General features: G+C 39.3%; 1 protein-coding gene across 3 annotated transcripts in view; it reads right to left on the minus strand.

The window, feature by feature from the left end:
* Window positions 1-16,667, minus strand: part of CCDC102B (coiled-coil domain containing 102B) — a 362,186-nt gene that overhangs the window by 276,759 nt on the left and 68,760 nt on the right. The window lies entirely within an intron of this gene.

Here is a 16,667-nt window from a genome sequence, read left to right on the forward strand (position 1 = left end):
AAACTAACACGCCTTGCCTGGCTGTTTACTTACAAGTCTGAAATATGAGAGACTTGTTCAGAAAGATTTGGAGAGCCTGGATTGATGTCTGGTCCCTCTTAGTCCCAAGAGCGAACAACCCCAAAACAAAGAGCACAAACAAAAACCTTCCCCCCAACAAGATTTGAAAGTATCATGTCCCCTTATTGGTCCTTTGGGTCAGGTGTCAGCCAGGTTACCTGAGCTTCTTAACCCTTTACAGGTAAAAGGATTTTGGAGTCTCTGGCCAGGAGGGATTTTATAGTATTGTACAAAGGAGGGCTGTTACCCTTCCCTTTATAGTTATGACAGTACCCTTGTATTCAGACCTTACACACTATCATAATAATCTTTTTACAAAGTATGCCTTGTAAGGAATCATTTGAAAACTCATAATTTGTTGTTCAGTATCATCCTGATAAAATACACGTGTGGCAACACCGTATGTGAAGTTATAAGATTTCCATGTATGGTGTTATTAGCACATATTCCAAACAACAGCCCTACCCAAGTAGAAGTTGGAAAAGAGGTCTGTCCTAAACAAAGGACCTTGTGCTCTGCTTAATTTGCATTTAAGCAGTAAACAGTCATCAAGCAGGCAGGGGAGAGAAAAACAGCTCAAACAGGTGAGAAAAAAAGTATCAGGGAACATCCTTCCACATAGACTTTTTGTCTCCTGGTATCCAGCTGCAAATGTTTTTCAAATGGGGAACAAACTATAAAAAGGAGGGGGAAACTCTACAAGGCCCTCCCCTCACAGACCATTGCATTTATGGCACCCGAAGCAACAAAGGAAGCATTAGTTGGATTCTGGGAGAAGGGGTCCTGAACTAAGAAGTTTGGTCAGTAAGACTGCTGAAAGCATGTGGTGAGAACTTTGCTTTGAATTTAACACAGTTTGTTGAGTTAGGCGCTAGTTGTGTTTTATGTTTATTTTTCTTGTAACCATTTCTGATCTTTATGCCTCATTATGTGTACTCAGTTAAAATCTCTCTCTTTATAATGAATAAACTTGTTTTATTGTTTAATCCAGTGTGTTTAAATTGAAGTGTTTGAGAAACTCCATTTGGGGTGGCAACTTGTATGCTTATTATTTCTATTAAAAAAATAATAGACTTTATATAAACTTGCATTGTCCAGGAGAGGGCTAGACAATACAAGAAATTTATTTCCGGGGGAAATTGTAAGATGTGGGGTGGGGGAGGAGGGGAGTGTTGTTGGGGCCAGCCTGCAAAATAACCAAGCTAAGATATGACTGGCTGGCTGGAGCACACATACAGACATAGCTGGGAGTGACTTGCATGTTGCATGCTGGAGGCTTTTTGTGGGCAGTCCAGGCTGGAGGCTACAGTAGCAAAGTATAATGAAAGACCCCCTAGTTAGAGGGATGACACAGCTACTCATCAGTCTCGATTGTATCCTGGGTAGGTCAGAGTATCACAGATCATAAATTGTAACAGGGCCCCTATTCCCTTGGCATGCTACAAGAGACCTTCTGTAAAATGCTCTCCTCCTGCCCTTTTTCCAGAGCTAGGGACTTAACTCTGAAGGGAAAAGGCATCCTGGCACCAGAAGGCCTCAAAAGCTATTTAAATTAAGAACAGTTCCATGGAGGGTTCTGGAAAGTGTGATAGCCTTTGGGGAAAAGCAAAGCTGAATCCTGTCTCTCTCTCCAGCTATGGTGTATAACTAATTGTAAACAAAGGCAAAGTTTATGGCATCCTTACTCATATTGGGAAGTCCCATACTTCACAGTCCTATCTATTTCAATAAGTCTATATGTTGAGTATAGTGTTACTGTGGCACAAGCTTGCCAAAATTAGTAATGGATACTCTCATAGAGTCACACAACAGATCATTCATTTTGCATTAGACTCATCACCACTGGATGATAAAAAAATTCATTTGATGAATGGGAATATTTCAGTCTGCATGACCTTACATGGCACTACATACAGCAGGGCAAATATGGGGAAAAAATCTGAAAATATTAATTTTAATTTTGAAAGAAACTTCCTTTAATTGTTTTTGCTCCTCTTTTGTGTTTTCTTTACTTGAATATTCTAGTAAATGAGTTTATGGGCAGGCATATTCACTGAAGCAGCAAAATCTTCACTGAATATTTCAGAATATAATCAAAAACACAATTTCAAATTTGTAATCATAAGATATGTGATTCTTAGAGTTACACTCCTCCAGTGAGGGAACACAAACATTCCATGTGAGCTGTGTGGGTCCAATCAAAACAATCTGAATATCAAATTGTTGCAACAAAAGTTTTGCTGATAATCAAAAATTGTTTATAGAAATTATTCTGCCAATAATTCAGAACAAATAGAGTTGAAAAAGTCATGATCTATTCATGGACAATTCACAAGCAGAAAGAACCAAACATGTCATAAATTTTTAATTATAAATTATCAAGGCAGGTGTAAAGACTGAAATATTATGTGAAGATATTTTCCAGGCATCCCCATTAATTTCCCCACACACACACTTTCAGTCAGCCAACCATCCAGAACTAGTTTAAAGGGCAAATCACTTTCCAAATATAGCCTAACAAACCCTATTCCTTACAGGTAGCGCTATTTTTATGTGCTGTTTCACTTCCACAAATTAACAACTTGGCTCTTCACTCTATTACATGCTTTTGATCTCTCTTGCAATTCAAAATGAAGAGAGTTTAGCAGCCTGAACTCGTTCTTTTCAGTATTAGATATTATAAAGCCACAATAGAGTTTGCAGTCATGGCTCCTCACAGGCACAAAAGTCATCTGTGATCATAACAAATGACTTGTATCTAATCACCTGCCAGTCTGACTTGCGGTTATTGCAAATTCAGTGTGAAAGGTGTTGCACTGAGGTTGCTTGAAGAGAAGCAGAGGTGAGTATAACTATGTCTTGTAAAACACAGTGCAGTTCCCTAGTACTGCTGTAATGATCCCCTTCTCTTTAATTGATAGACTGTGCTACGAAAAAGCCAGAGTTAAGCAATATTCTGCTTCAGCCTCTATCTGAAATCAATGGGAGTTTTACCTAGTTTTACCAAGCAAGAAATACAGGATCTGGCCTTCTAAGAGAAAAAAGGTATGGTGAGCCATTGGTGACTGGGAGAGGATGGCTGGGGCATACAATGTGGGTCATCTTCTGGGTGTGAACCCAAGTTCTTCTGACAGTCCTTGGACCACTTAACTTAAAGGAGTAACTAGATAAGCGAGTAGCAATAGCAGGTGATCACCATCCCTTAGTGGTCCAACCACCAGGAGAGGTGGCACAGACTGCACTTGTGTGGTTTATTGAGCACTTCCCTCTTGTTCTACGTAGGATCATGTGAATAAATGTTAAATTTATTTTCATGTCGCAAAGTGATACTTGCCCATGAAGAACGTACAAGAGGGCAGAATTTACCATCCATTCAGACTCATTTAGGGACTGATCCAACTGATCTATTGACAACAAGAGAAAAGACTCACATTGATTTCATTGGGCTTTGGATCATTTCCTAACTTCATTCTCCTCATTGTTCACAGAAATAAGCGAGGTTCCATGGGTGAAACTGAGGGCAGAATTTGACTCTATCTAAACAAATGACCATTAATTAATTTTTACCTAAAATTGAATCCCTGATTAATTAGAATCTAAGGCAACAGAGGATGTAATGCAACAGCTCCCAGGTCCTCATCTCACTGTCAGTCAGAACATGCAGGCTGAAAAGGCAAATTCATGTTACAAATTAAACACGAATAATGCTTGGCTGGCTCTCTTCCTCTCTAACATCCCAAGCTTTTTCTTTGCTCCAAAAGGAATACAACTCTTCTCTGTACATTATAGCTGATTGAAAAATCACCTTCTATTTCAATAGCCACAATGAAACAACAAATCTGACCAACTTTTCTTCATCCTACACTCTTAGTCAAGCACATGTGGTAGTAAACTTACATATGCAGCAGTTATATGTACTTTTTCCTAAACCCAGCACTGAAAATTCTTGTGGATTGTGTGGTTTCGGTCTATATTCTAGATACCAGGTGCAGAGAGAAACTACCTTCAAATCCTCACAGCACTAGATACTTGAAGCTTGAAGTTGTGGATGAGCACTATCTACTGATCCATCTGTTGTTTCTTCAGCGCTCATGGAAAGATCCTTTTGAAATCAGGAATGTGACATGAGTCACAGGTCTTTCCAAATCTTCCTTTCAAAAACATGCACAAAACAACCAGCTGGGGAGGGTCACTAAATCTGCTGGGAAACTAAAATTCTCCATCAGCATACAATAATAAAGTTTAGTTCCCTTTATGACTTGTGTAACCCTATAATTAAATACAATCAACAATATCTGGCTGTCCTGTTAAGTCAATAATGTAAACTCCACATCAGTGGAGAATAGTGTAGGATCCTACGCAAGCAAGTTGTTGCTTATGCATCTAATTCATTAATATGTAGGTTTATCATCCAGGACTAGGTTGGGCAATTCATACTTACATGGATGAGCACTTACACAAATAATCCTACTTAAATCAATAAGTCTGCTCACAAAGTAAGTGCTCACCAGGGTGAATAAGGGCTCCATAATCAAGCCAGACCTGATGACTACAGCTGATCAGAAAGTAGTATTTTCCATGAAAACTTCTGAAATAAATGAAAAAGTATCATGTTTTTCACAGGAATTTTTCATTTTTCCAACCAAAAAAAGAAAAGAAAAACAAAAGTGATTGGGTTTTTATTATAGGGGAAAAAAGGCCATTTTTCTTCAAAAAATTGATAGAAAATTATCAAACCTACTCTAATAATTATCCTCATCCTGGTCTGGGCAAGAATAGATGGAAGACAGCTACTATGAGAAGTGCAAAGTATTAAAGCTAGGTGCCTTAAACCAAGTGAGCTATATTCCAACCGGTATAATTTTGTGCACACTGAGCTAATTCATTATCAGTTTTCTGAGCATAATTCATTGATGAATACATATTCATTTTTTCCAAATTAATACTAATCTTTTCAATAACAGCAAATGAGTTTATTGGTAGGAACATTTGTCAAAGCAGCAAACTAAGTGAATATGGCAAAATATTCTGAAAGGCAAATTTGAATGAAGTATTTGAACCAGAAACCTGACTTTATTGAAAACATTTAAACTAAAATAAATAAACACAATTTAAAAAAACCTATCCTAATTCAAATGTCTCCTAAAAACCCATTTCTGCACTGTAAACAAATCATCAGTGACAAAACTTTTTAAAGAAATATTCCTAATCATTCATGCTTCTGAGTTGTCCAGTGTGTGTAGGCTATTCATGGTCAGTCTTATTTAGATTGTAAACTAGTGAGGGCAGAGATTATTTGAGTTCTGTACAACACAGAATAAACAGTTACTGCTTAAATAAACAATAAAATATGCTAATCACTATACATTACTGTTTTTGCCCCAAACCATGATATAACTTATTAGCCTATTTATGATGGATCCACAGGCAAATGCATCTGAGAGAATGGTTACAGCTTTGCCTTGGAGTGGACAGTGATTCTTTTCATTGCACATCAAAAAGCACACAAAGCCCTCCCTTATATGTTTCTTAATTGAAACAAACACTATGCTATTTTAATGCAGCACGAGAATTTGTTGCTTTTTGTCCTTCATTCTTTTCAACTCTATAACTGCTCTTTTCTATTTTACTTTCTGATCCAATGTAGTCACTGTGCAGTCATTTACAAAAATGCAAAATGGCTGTAACTTGCTACTATATTGGTTTTGGTAATGCTTTACACCACAGATGAAAATGACTACACAAAGGTGTATGGCAATTGAAAATCAGGCCACTAAGCTTTAATTTACTCTTCAGCTGACTGTCAGTCTGCCACTGATTCTTGTTCAGACACTTGCCATTTTAGTCTCTTTCATTCTGGTTAACTGTTTTCTCTGTTTTCTGTGACCTTTCCCTCTTTTAGAGCATTAGTTTCTTTGGATACATATTTAGCGATTTTAAATGAGGAAGGAACAAACTCTGAGACTAGCTGAAAGAAGGGCAGGTCACAAGCCCTGTAGCACCAACAAATGAACAAGACCACTTGAGGTTTCAGCCATTAGGAGGTTGCACTCCTTTGATATAGTGCTTTTCTGTAGCTGATATCTGAGATGATATAAGTGGCAGTGGAACTTCTTAAAGAACTACTGAGAAAAAAATAAACTCATTATGTGATTGAATGCATCTCCTTCAGCCTCTTCCCCAAAGCACTTACTGGTTGAAGAATACCATATTTAATTCAATGTGTTCATATTAATTGAGCTCCAATGAAGGTGACTTTTTAAGGAAAGGCTAAATATGCAACTTGCTTTATTTTATATTGTATACCTTGTGCAAAATTCCTAGGGATTAGCTAGGTTGGAAGGATACACAAATACATGTTGATAGTATAGGGACATAGTCACTCTGGCTGTAGTGGAGCTATACCTATCTGTACTGGCTGAGGATGTAAACATCAACACATAGGATCTCATTCAGTACACTGGAGTCCTGTCTCTTCTTTACCATCTGTACCACTGAAAGTACATCAAGATAATATTACAGCTCTACAACCAAGATATTGAAGTAAAAATAGCCATAAGCTATAATGTAAAATACAGAGAGAGTTTGGAAGAATATTTTTTCTTGAACAGTGCTCAGAGATATTTTTTATGAGTGAGTTATTTCTTCTGCAAGATGAACAACTCTGGTGACTGAGTTCTGGGTTTCCTACTTTTTCCCCAGAAAAGAAAGAGCAGAAGCAAAATCTAGCTTCTAACACTGCTCTGAAAATGTGCCTCAACCTAAGGGTGAAGGATACTAGTTTAGTCTCCATATCCAGTCAATTCCAAGCATCTGTGCTGATACTGGCACTGCTAATGGGAGTGCCAGCAATTGCCAATTTTAGTGATTTGTCATTTCCAGTGGGACCCAGACTGAGAATCAACCTGTTTGTTTAAACTAGACCAGCTAGAGTAGATATGCTTTAATACGCCAACTACCATAAAGGGAAAAATCTTTTTGTTTTAATGACAAAAGAGCTATCACTCTCTACAGAGGCATTTCTAAGTCTACACTGCACACCAGTGGCAAGTATCAGAAGATGCATATTTTTCTGTGGTTACAGTTTAATGCAAAATTGCTTAATAAATATTGCTTTATTTAGCCTTCAGACCACCAGAAAAGTGCATCTATTAAAAATCTTAAGAGCACAGCATGTTTGCTATAAAATGTTCATTAGAACAATGCAATGGAGGCTTAATGTATATGCAAATGTTTTAAAAGGTATCTTGTGTGTGAAGAAATTAAATGCACAACAAGAATTGTGGAATATAAGATCTTCTCAACATCTTTCAGATATCATTCCCTGCTTATAGAAGACTGTCAAGTTGCTCTCAAATGTGTACTGGATGTCCAAGGACCTAAATAGGTCAAATCAGATTCAACTTATGTGTATGAGACACCATATGTCCACTTCAAAGTAAAAAATGAGCCAAATACTTATCTATGTATTATCTAATCAAAGCCATTCCTCTCCAAGTTGGATCTCACAGAGTCACTAAGTATCACTTTCTAGTGACTATCAAGATAACTATCCTGTTCTCCAAGTAGTTTAGATGAGTCCAACAATCCACATATCAGTGGCTACTGAGAATAGATAATGTCAGAAAAGATATGAACAAATGAAGGAATCCTAGGAATCTGCTATGGTGTTCATCACCATAGTATCTATTCCAGGGGTCGGCAACCTCTGGCACGCGGCTCGCCTGGGTAAGCACCCTGGTGGGCTGGGCCAGTTTATTTACCTGCTGATGCAGCAAGTTCAGCTGATCGCGGCCCCCTCTGGCCGCAGTTCGCCGTCCCAGGCCAATAGGGGCGGCGGGGAGCCGCGGCCAGCACATCCCTCACCCGCGCAGCTTCCCGTCGCCCCTATTGGCCTGGGACGGCGAACCACAGCCAGTGGGGGCTGCGATCGGCCGAACCTGCCGCGTCAGCAGGTAAATAAACTGGCCCAGCCCACCAGGGTGCTTACCCAGGCGAGCCGCGTGCCAGAGGTTGCCGACCCCTGATCTATTCTGATAAGGCAATATAAATGATACTGTATACTGATCTATCTTCTTGCCCTCTCCCGCCCCCCCAAAGAAATATTAACGTGTTTCCCACTTCACAAGCATGGAAACCAAGGTGTGAAGGGTGTCCAACCCACACAAGGCAGAGCAGGTTAAGACAATTAACCTGATAGGCTCCACTGTGGGAGAGCCAGGGCCTGAAAGGCTAATCGATGATGAAGCCCAGCTGGGCAGGGACAGGCTGAACTTGTATAAAGCCAGCAAGCTGAGAACAAAAGAGGTCTGATGGGTAGGCTGGAGCAAGAGTTTGAGATGAATGGCTGGGTTGGGCTGCTGACAAAGGACTCAGTAGACTACTACTGGCTGGCTGACCTGTGGCTGACCGGCTTGGCAGAGTGAGATGGAAGAGCCAACAAATGAAACCAAAACTAGGCTAGACAGTGAAGAAAGGGAAAACACTGAGAAAGACTGCATGTAAATAAAGAAGAAACAAAAAGGGATAGATTGTCTAGAACCAGAAGAAGGACCAGCAAATAGAAGGGCATGAAGGGGAAATCCCTTGTTAAGGGAATAAAGGGATATCCCTTGTTAAGGGATATTGACCCCCTGAGGATTGCAGAGTGGATCAAAAATGTGTGGGCGCTCTTTAAGACAAGCATGCTAGCCTAGGTAAAATTAAAAATGCTGTGAGCTACCTAAATTCCTCACAGAAACAAAAAGAGTAGTATGTGATATGCCTGATGAAATGTCAGAAGAAGAAATAAACCGGTGAATCTGTAAAGATCAGGTGATAATGGCTAAGAGGCTAATGAGCAGAAGAGGAGGTGATAGCAACCCCCTGACCAGCTGGGTTGGTCACATTTAAGGAAAGACTGCTACCAGCTACAGTAACTTTAGGATATCAAAAATTATGGACTACGCCCTACACTCCTTCTCCTGTAAAAAGTTACAGGTGTCAAAGATTTGGTCACATAAAAAATAACTGCAAAAAGAAAATATAATGCAGTAAGTGTGGAGGTGAACATTCATACGATGATTGTGAGGAAAGGACAGAACAAAAACGTTTTAATTGCGGCAGCGTATAAAAGATGTACTGAGACAAAGCAAGCTAGAAAAATAAACCAAAATTACTAACAATATCTTATGCAGAAGCTGCTATGAGAGATCTAAAGGAGGGGGAAAGAAAACCTGATATAGAGAAAGGGAATAGCCAGCAACAAAATAATTGGAAGGAAGAAACAAGTGACATTGGGGTAAAAGGAGATGACATGCTACTTATAGAACAGAGATTCATTGATTTATTATTGAAGTAAGGAACTGTACATCTCAAACAAGAAAGAAAACAGAGAAAATAAGAATTATAATAAAAGCTGCTGAAAAGTACCTACGAGCTAGCAATCTATCAGTGCATTGGCTTCATTCTTTCCTAAGTGAAGGAAATATTGAAGATTAAAAGAATTTTAACCTATTTTCAGTTGGAATGCCCACAGTGTAAGGAATTAAAGAAAAATATGATTGATATGAAAACAAATCCTGATGCATATGCATACAGGAGACTTGGCTAATAGAAATATGCATACAGGAGACTTGGCTAATAGAAAAAGTAGGCTATACATTCCCTGGATGTGGCATATATAGACATGATAGAAAAATAGGAAAAGGTGGAGGTTTCTGCATCTTCATTAAGGAAAACCTGAATTACCTTGAAGTAGAGGTTAAAAAGCTAATATTGAGTATAATGCTATAATAAAAACCAATACAAAACAATTCAGTATTTCTACGACTTTATAATGTCTATAATCCATACAGGAAACTAGAGACTATGGGCCTAAAAAAATTAATTGCACATTCATAGATGGAATGCAAAGTGGGTTCAGAAGAGGTAGGAGTGAGACTGACCACACTGTAAGGTTAGAGACAGAACCACAAAAAAAACCTGAGAACCAAAGAATTTACAATAACAACTTTTCTGGACATAGAGAAAGCCTATGCTGTGTTATGGAGAGAGGGATTACTTCATAAAGTGGCTTCCATGGATGTTATGAGGAAAATATATAGATGGATAAGGGACTTAAACAAAAGACCTACACAAGTCTGAATAGGGAAAGCTTTTTCCAACGTATATTCACTTGCAAATGGAATTCCACAGGAGAATGGAATTAGCTCAACCCTCTTTAACATCATGATAAATGACCTCCCTAAGGAACTGAGTACAGGAATAGGGGTCATGTTATTTGCTAACAACTGTGTCATATGTAAGGCTACGTTTTAGTCATGGGTATTTTTAGTAAAAGTCATGAACAGGTCACGGGCAGTAAACAAAAATTCACAGCCCGTGACCTGTCTATGACTCTTACTATTTACTCCTGACTAAAACTTTGGGGGTGAGGGGCTTGGAAGGGTGGCCCTGGGGGTGCTGCAGGTGGCGGCCCGGAGGGTGCCATGGGTGCTCGGGGGAGTTGCATCTGGGGGGGCGCCGTGGGTGTTCAGGGGGAGGGGTGGGCGAGGCTGGGGCAAGTCCCCTACCCGGCTTCTGGGAAGTGGCGACCTCCAGCTCCTAGCTCCACGTGCTGCCTCTGCTCTGCTCCAAGCCCAGGTTCTGCAGCTCCTGGGAACTGGGAACTGCAGCGGTGGTGCCTGCAGGCAGAGGCAGCACATGGAGCTAGGAACTGAGGGAGGGGAGTTCCTGTGGCCCTTTTGGGGAGCCCCTCAGGTAAGCACTGCCCCACACCCTTTCTGCTGGGGAAGCAGGGGCGAGACTGGTCATATGAATCAAAAGCAGAAACCTTGAAAGAGCCGCCAAAAGAATCAATAATGCACTTAAGTGCATAATGGGGAAACAGGTGGAGTTTCCCATTTTCCTTAAGCAAAATTAAGGGAGTGAGCTTCACAAAAAGGAAAATCCAAAAAGTTGTAAATTTATAGCGATATAACAAACATCTAAATATAGTGAAAAAATAAAAATTCTTAGGTGTGATATTTGATAAGCTCACTTAGAGGGACCATATTAAAAATATTAAAGAAAAGTGAAAATGTAGAATCAACTTACTGAAAAGTATCTCTGGAACATTCTGAGGAACAGATAAGAAATGGTGACAATATTATACAAAGCGTTAATTAGACCAATTATTGAGTGTAGATGCCAGGCCTTTGGATCAGCAATGAAAGGAATCTGAGAAAACTAGACTATATCCAAACACAGGCACTGCATACCACATGTGGTGCCTTCATTACTACACCTCTTCATGTATTGAAGTAGGCAGTGAAATGTCTGTCACTCTTAGAATGAAGCTTCTAGACTTAAACATTTCGGCCAAAATACTACGTAATAGCAAAGATGATAACACAAAGTTAACAAATAATGATCATTGGGAATTAAGTGGAGGACAAAAAACCCTCAAAATTCCCCATGTGAGTAGGCTACAGAAGTGGGTAAAGGATCTTAATGAAAAGAGGATTGAAAGAGACCAAAATGTATAGTTATGTGAAAATACTCTATCAATGGAAAACTTCCCCACCCCCCCCGAGATAGACATGGAATTATATAGTGAAATACATAAAGGGAGAAGACTGATAAATATACAACATATAACAAATCAATATATAAGTGGGGACACTATTGCCAAATGTATACAGATGGCTCCAACGAGGAAGATACAGGAAGAGTGGGAACAGCTCTCAGAGTGCCTCACTCAGACTCAAGAAAGCCATAATGCTAACTAACTTTGTATCAGTCTTTACAGCTGAGCTAACAGGGATTATACTGGCACTAAATTGGACTTCAGATGTGTGGCTAGCTGCTGTAGCCAACCTGTGAGACTCCTTATCAGAGCTGCAGACAATTTTACAGTGATAAGTCTGCTAGCAGAAATGACAGTATCTTTAATGAAATATTACTGCTAATAACTGAACTGTCACCATTGCATATAACCACAGTAATAGTATGGATCCCAGCACATATAAGGATAGCAGGCAACAAATTGACTGACAAATAGGCAAAAAAGTGCTATTAATCATGAACCTAGGAATTCCCTTAAGCAAACAAGAATTTAAACACCTAATCAAAAATGAGCTAAGGAAGGAATGGCAAGTACTGTTGGCAAATGAAACAAATGGGAAAAAATTCTGAGACGTATGCCCTACAGTTGACAATGTTGACATAATCCAAGGCTCTGGGAGGAAGAGCGAAGTGGCTCTATTTAGAATTATAACAGGGCATTGTAGATTAAACAGTAATTTATTTCTAATTAACACGCACGAAAATGGATTATGTGTAACATGCAAGGTTCCTGAAACCATAGATCATATTTTTTGGGATTGTAAAGACTGTACCACTGAAAGGAGTTATTTATATAGAAAAGTCAGCCTTAAAGTAAAAAAAGAATAAAAAAATCTTGCCACATCTATCAAAAAAAAAGTAGGAAAACAGGGCCCATTTTAAAAAAGCTCTTCTGCAATTCTCTAAGAATACGGGCAAAGGTGAGAGACTCTAAGTCAGTATTTCCCAAACTTGGGACGCCATTTGTTTAGGGAAAGCCCCTGGCGGGCCAGACCAGTTTGTTTACCTGACGCGTCCGCAGGTCCGGCCGACTGTGACTCCCACTGGCCACGGTTCGCTGCTCCAGGCCAATGGGGGCTGCAGGAAGTGGCGCGGACCAAAGGATGTACTGGCCACCGCTTCCAGCAGCTCCCATTGGCCTGGAGCAGCGAACCGCGGCCAGTGGGAGCCGCTATCAGCAGGACCTCCGGACGCGGCAGGTAAACAAACCAGCCCGCCAGGGGCTTTCCCTAAACAAGCAGCATCCCAGGTTTGGGAAACACTGCTCTAAGTCAGGGAAAAGATACTAAGTACAATGTATGGCAGTCATAGACTCAGGAAGTGAGTCTGCTATGCCACAAACCTGAAGAAGAGGAAGAAAAGGGCTTTGGGGGAAGTAGTCTGCAGTTACTCCCTCAGAGAAGGGAGGTGTGTTTGGGGTTACAGAGTCTGGCAAGAAACCAAAGAAATAAGTAGTGTACAGTTACCCCCAGGATGAGGGAGTTTAGGCTGGTAAATTTAGAGGAGGTACCAGGAGATAGAGAAGGGAAGTAGGAAGGAGTCCAGAGAAATAGCAACAGAGGCTGGGAGAAGAACAGGAGTACTTGTGGCACCTTAGAGACTAACAAATTTATTAGAGCATAAGCTTTCGTGGACTACAGCCCACTTCTTCGGATGCATATAGAATGGAACATATATTGAGGAGATATATATACACACATACAGAGAGCATAAACAGGTGGGAGTTGTCTTACCAACTCTGAGAGGCCAATTAATTAAGAGAAAAAAAACTTCAAGCAGATCATGGCTGCTAGACAAAGAATCCCCGGGCTGGAACCTGGAGTAGTGGGCAGGCCCAGGTTCCCGGCTGCTGAGGAACTAGCATAGGACTTGGCCTTGGAGCAGAAGACTGTCTGGAATGGCATGCAGAAAGCTGACCCAGTGGGACTTTGATACCCCTGAAGGGGAGGTCTCTACAATGACCTGGCTGGAGGGCTGAGTCACAAAGAGGGAGCACTGCGAGTCCTGAGACCGATGAGGCATGGGCCATGAGCAATCTGTCTGAAGGGGAGGCATCAGACCTGAGTGGAATCAATCCCCAGACTCAGCCCCAAGGCGGTGCCCAATTGTAAGTGAACCTTGTGATACAAGGCACGGCAATATAAAATGACTTGTATAATTTCACATTGTGAGTTGGAAGTAGATTTAGGTGTCGAACTCAGGCCTCTTAACTGCCAGTTCCCTGCTGTAACAACTATATATACTATCTCTCTTCCTTATGACTGAACAGGACACATACGATGCTGTGCGAACTCATACTAGAACCTGGGATAGCGTCATTATGTACATATCATCACTTTTTCTAGGATTTTTTCCTAGTTAGACACTAGTTTATAGTTTCCAAATACATTTGAGGTGAGTGAAGTCTTAAAAAAAAAAGACCCAAAGATTTTCCTCTTCATTTTTAGGATGTGGTAATATGCTTTTTCTAAGACAGAGTGCTGCATTTACTGCACTACTGCTGTATTCTAGTATGGCAATTCTGAAGTTTCTGTGCTCCTTTACTTAATACCTCTTAGCTTATCAAACCTGACCAAATTCTTGTTCTTCCAAAAAATGAGCAGAACTAATCACATTGCTACTAATTGCTATCTTCAGAGGCATTGACACTGAAAAACTAAGATCATCCACTGTTCTGAAGAAGGTTTGGCAAGAGAAATAAGGTTGTTAATTCTGTGAAATATTATCTCCACACGATCACTTAGATAAGAACCATTGTACTCTCAGAGTAAAGGGTACAGCAAGAATCCATTGGAATATAGAGTTCATTACTCTAGGAGTATCCTTGAAAAGGGCTGTGCTTGAATCTGAGTGTTAGCATTTCTCCAAATCCCGCATGATATAATGGGCAACATTTATTAGGTATGGTTAGTTGAAAGGAATTTGTTTTATCCCCAGTGTTGAACTCTACACTATAATGAATGATCCTCTAATCCCCATAAGGACAATAACGACCCTGCAGATAACCAAGACCAGTGAGAAGACTAGGTTCAACATATGTCTCCTTCATGCATAGTTGCATTAACATTGCTGGTCCCGGTACAGCAAATCTAGAAGCTGGTGAATCCGTAATGCAGATAGATAAGAACCTCTCAACATACTTTTAGTATATCAGAAGGATACTAAAGACCTTTTCTGTTTTATCCATGAGTTCTACACTGGTTTCTAAATTTAACAACCGGTTCTTGTGAACCGGCTCCAGCTCACCACTGACTACAGTCAAACACAAAACACAAAAAGCTAGTAACAGAAGTGCATGGTTACATTCACTTCCCTAGAGCTAGCAAAAATTCAGCTTTGTAACATAGTCTGAAAATAGAGTACATATATAGATAAAATGATGGTGTCAGTTCAAAAATACCTTTTATTAAGTAACATTTAAATGGGTATTTTGCGAGCTAAGTAGTATGACTCTCAACCTGCCAATACTATCTAGTGTGATGTGGATTTTTTTTAATTAAACAGGAATTTTCAAGGACAGTTAGCATATTGTTTCCTGAACTGATAGAAATCCAGCAATTTGTCTTTGAAAAGTTGATATCTAAATTTTATTTGAAACAGAGAAATTTGGCAGCTCCAGCTGAAATGTAGCTGCAGTTCAATGTCTAAGAAGCTGCATTTTACCAATGCCCTATTCTATAGCTATGATATCATATCTATTTGGGGAAAACAGATCATAGATTTATTGTTACATTTTTTTCTATTATGATGATTTCTCAAGAGAGATAAGCTTTGTTATCAAGAAGCTTGTAAGAGTAGTTGAATATTTTTTCTTAACACTGACATATAACAAATAACATTTGCCCACTCACAAGATTTGTGCATTTTAAAATATGGAGGATTTTCACTTACAAAATAGATAGTATGGTGGTAATTTCATTCAAATTAATCAGTTTTACTAAAACCAGTGTTTTCCCCTGTAACATTAAAAACTAAATAAATCACAGCCCTAGAAAACTCCCAAGATGTGCAGAATATCCAAAAAGTTATCTTCTGTTCACAGTTAAATACAAATATATTCTGTGTATGTGTTTGTTCAATATCATGTATTGCATCAAAATCAACATCTCATGTTAAAATTAGTTTTTTCTTTTCAACATGTATCCAACTAAGAACTCAAAGATGATTTTCAGTTGGAGACTGCATGATAGTTGTCTCTTATCCATATATCAATTTTTATTGTTCCCTTCTCCCCAGCAGTGATCAAAACCTCAGGGCAAAATAATTTACCAAAACATCTGCTTCATATTTTAATCACAGAGGTATGATGGACCAGTTGAATAGTTTGCATTTAATCAGGACGGATTTTCCTACATAACAACTAAGGAGAGCAAAAAAACCAAAATCTAAAAGGAAGCCTAAGATAACAGACCAAGAGAAGATCTGGGACTACAAAGTAAAATGTGTAAAATTTAGAGGATTCAATTCAAACATTGCTATAGTGCATTCCCTGCTGAGTTTATATATGTATGCTAATTTAAAAAAAATGTAATCTAAGTAATAGCAATTGACAATCTAAATGTTTGAGAATCTCTGTAATTGAATTAAAAAAAAACTAAAAATTCTTGGTGTCTTGTGCACAATAGAGGCAAAGAAAGTGTAAACGCTTTAACCGTATGTTCCAAACCTGGGTGCCGAAAGTTACATTCCAATGTTTTGACACCTAAATAGAAGTGACCTGGTTTTCAGAATACCCACGAATTTCAATGAATTTTATGAGAGTTATCAGGACTCAGCAACTTTTTTAAAAAAGCAGTTTCCATTTAGGTCATAAACCATGGATGGTTTGAAACAATTAGTCCAAATGAAACTACTATATAATATGCTTGTATGATGTAATTTGGCTCAGTAGTTTGGTCAGTCTCTGCACATGGGCTCTGAATGAGGGTGAGAATGGTGACTCACATTTTCTGTCAAATGCAGAAAATATTGTTTCCTCTAGGGCATGCATCTGCTACAGTCCAGAATTACTTGTTTATCAG

Source organism: Chrysemys picta, chromosome 2 (genome assembly GCF_011386835.1).
Source record: "Chrysemys picta bellii isolate R12L10 chromosome 2, ASM1138683v2, whole genome shotgun sequence".
NCBI lineage: Eukaryota > Metazoa > Chordata > Testudines > Emydidae > Chrysemys > Chrysemys picta.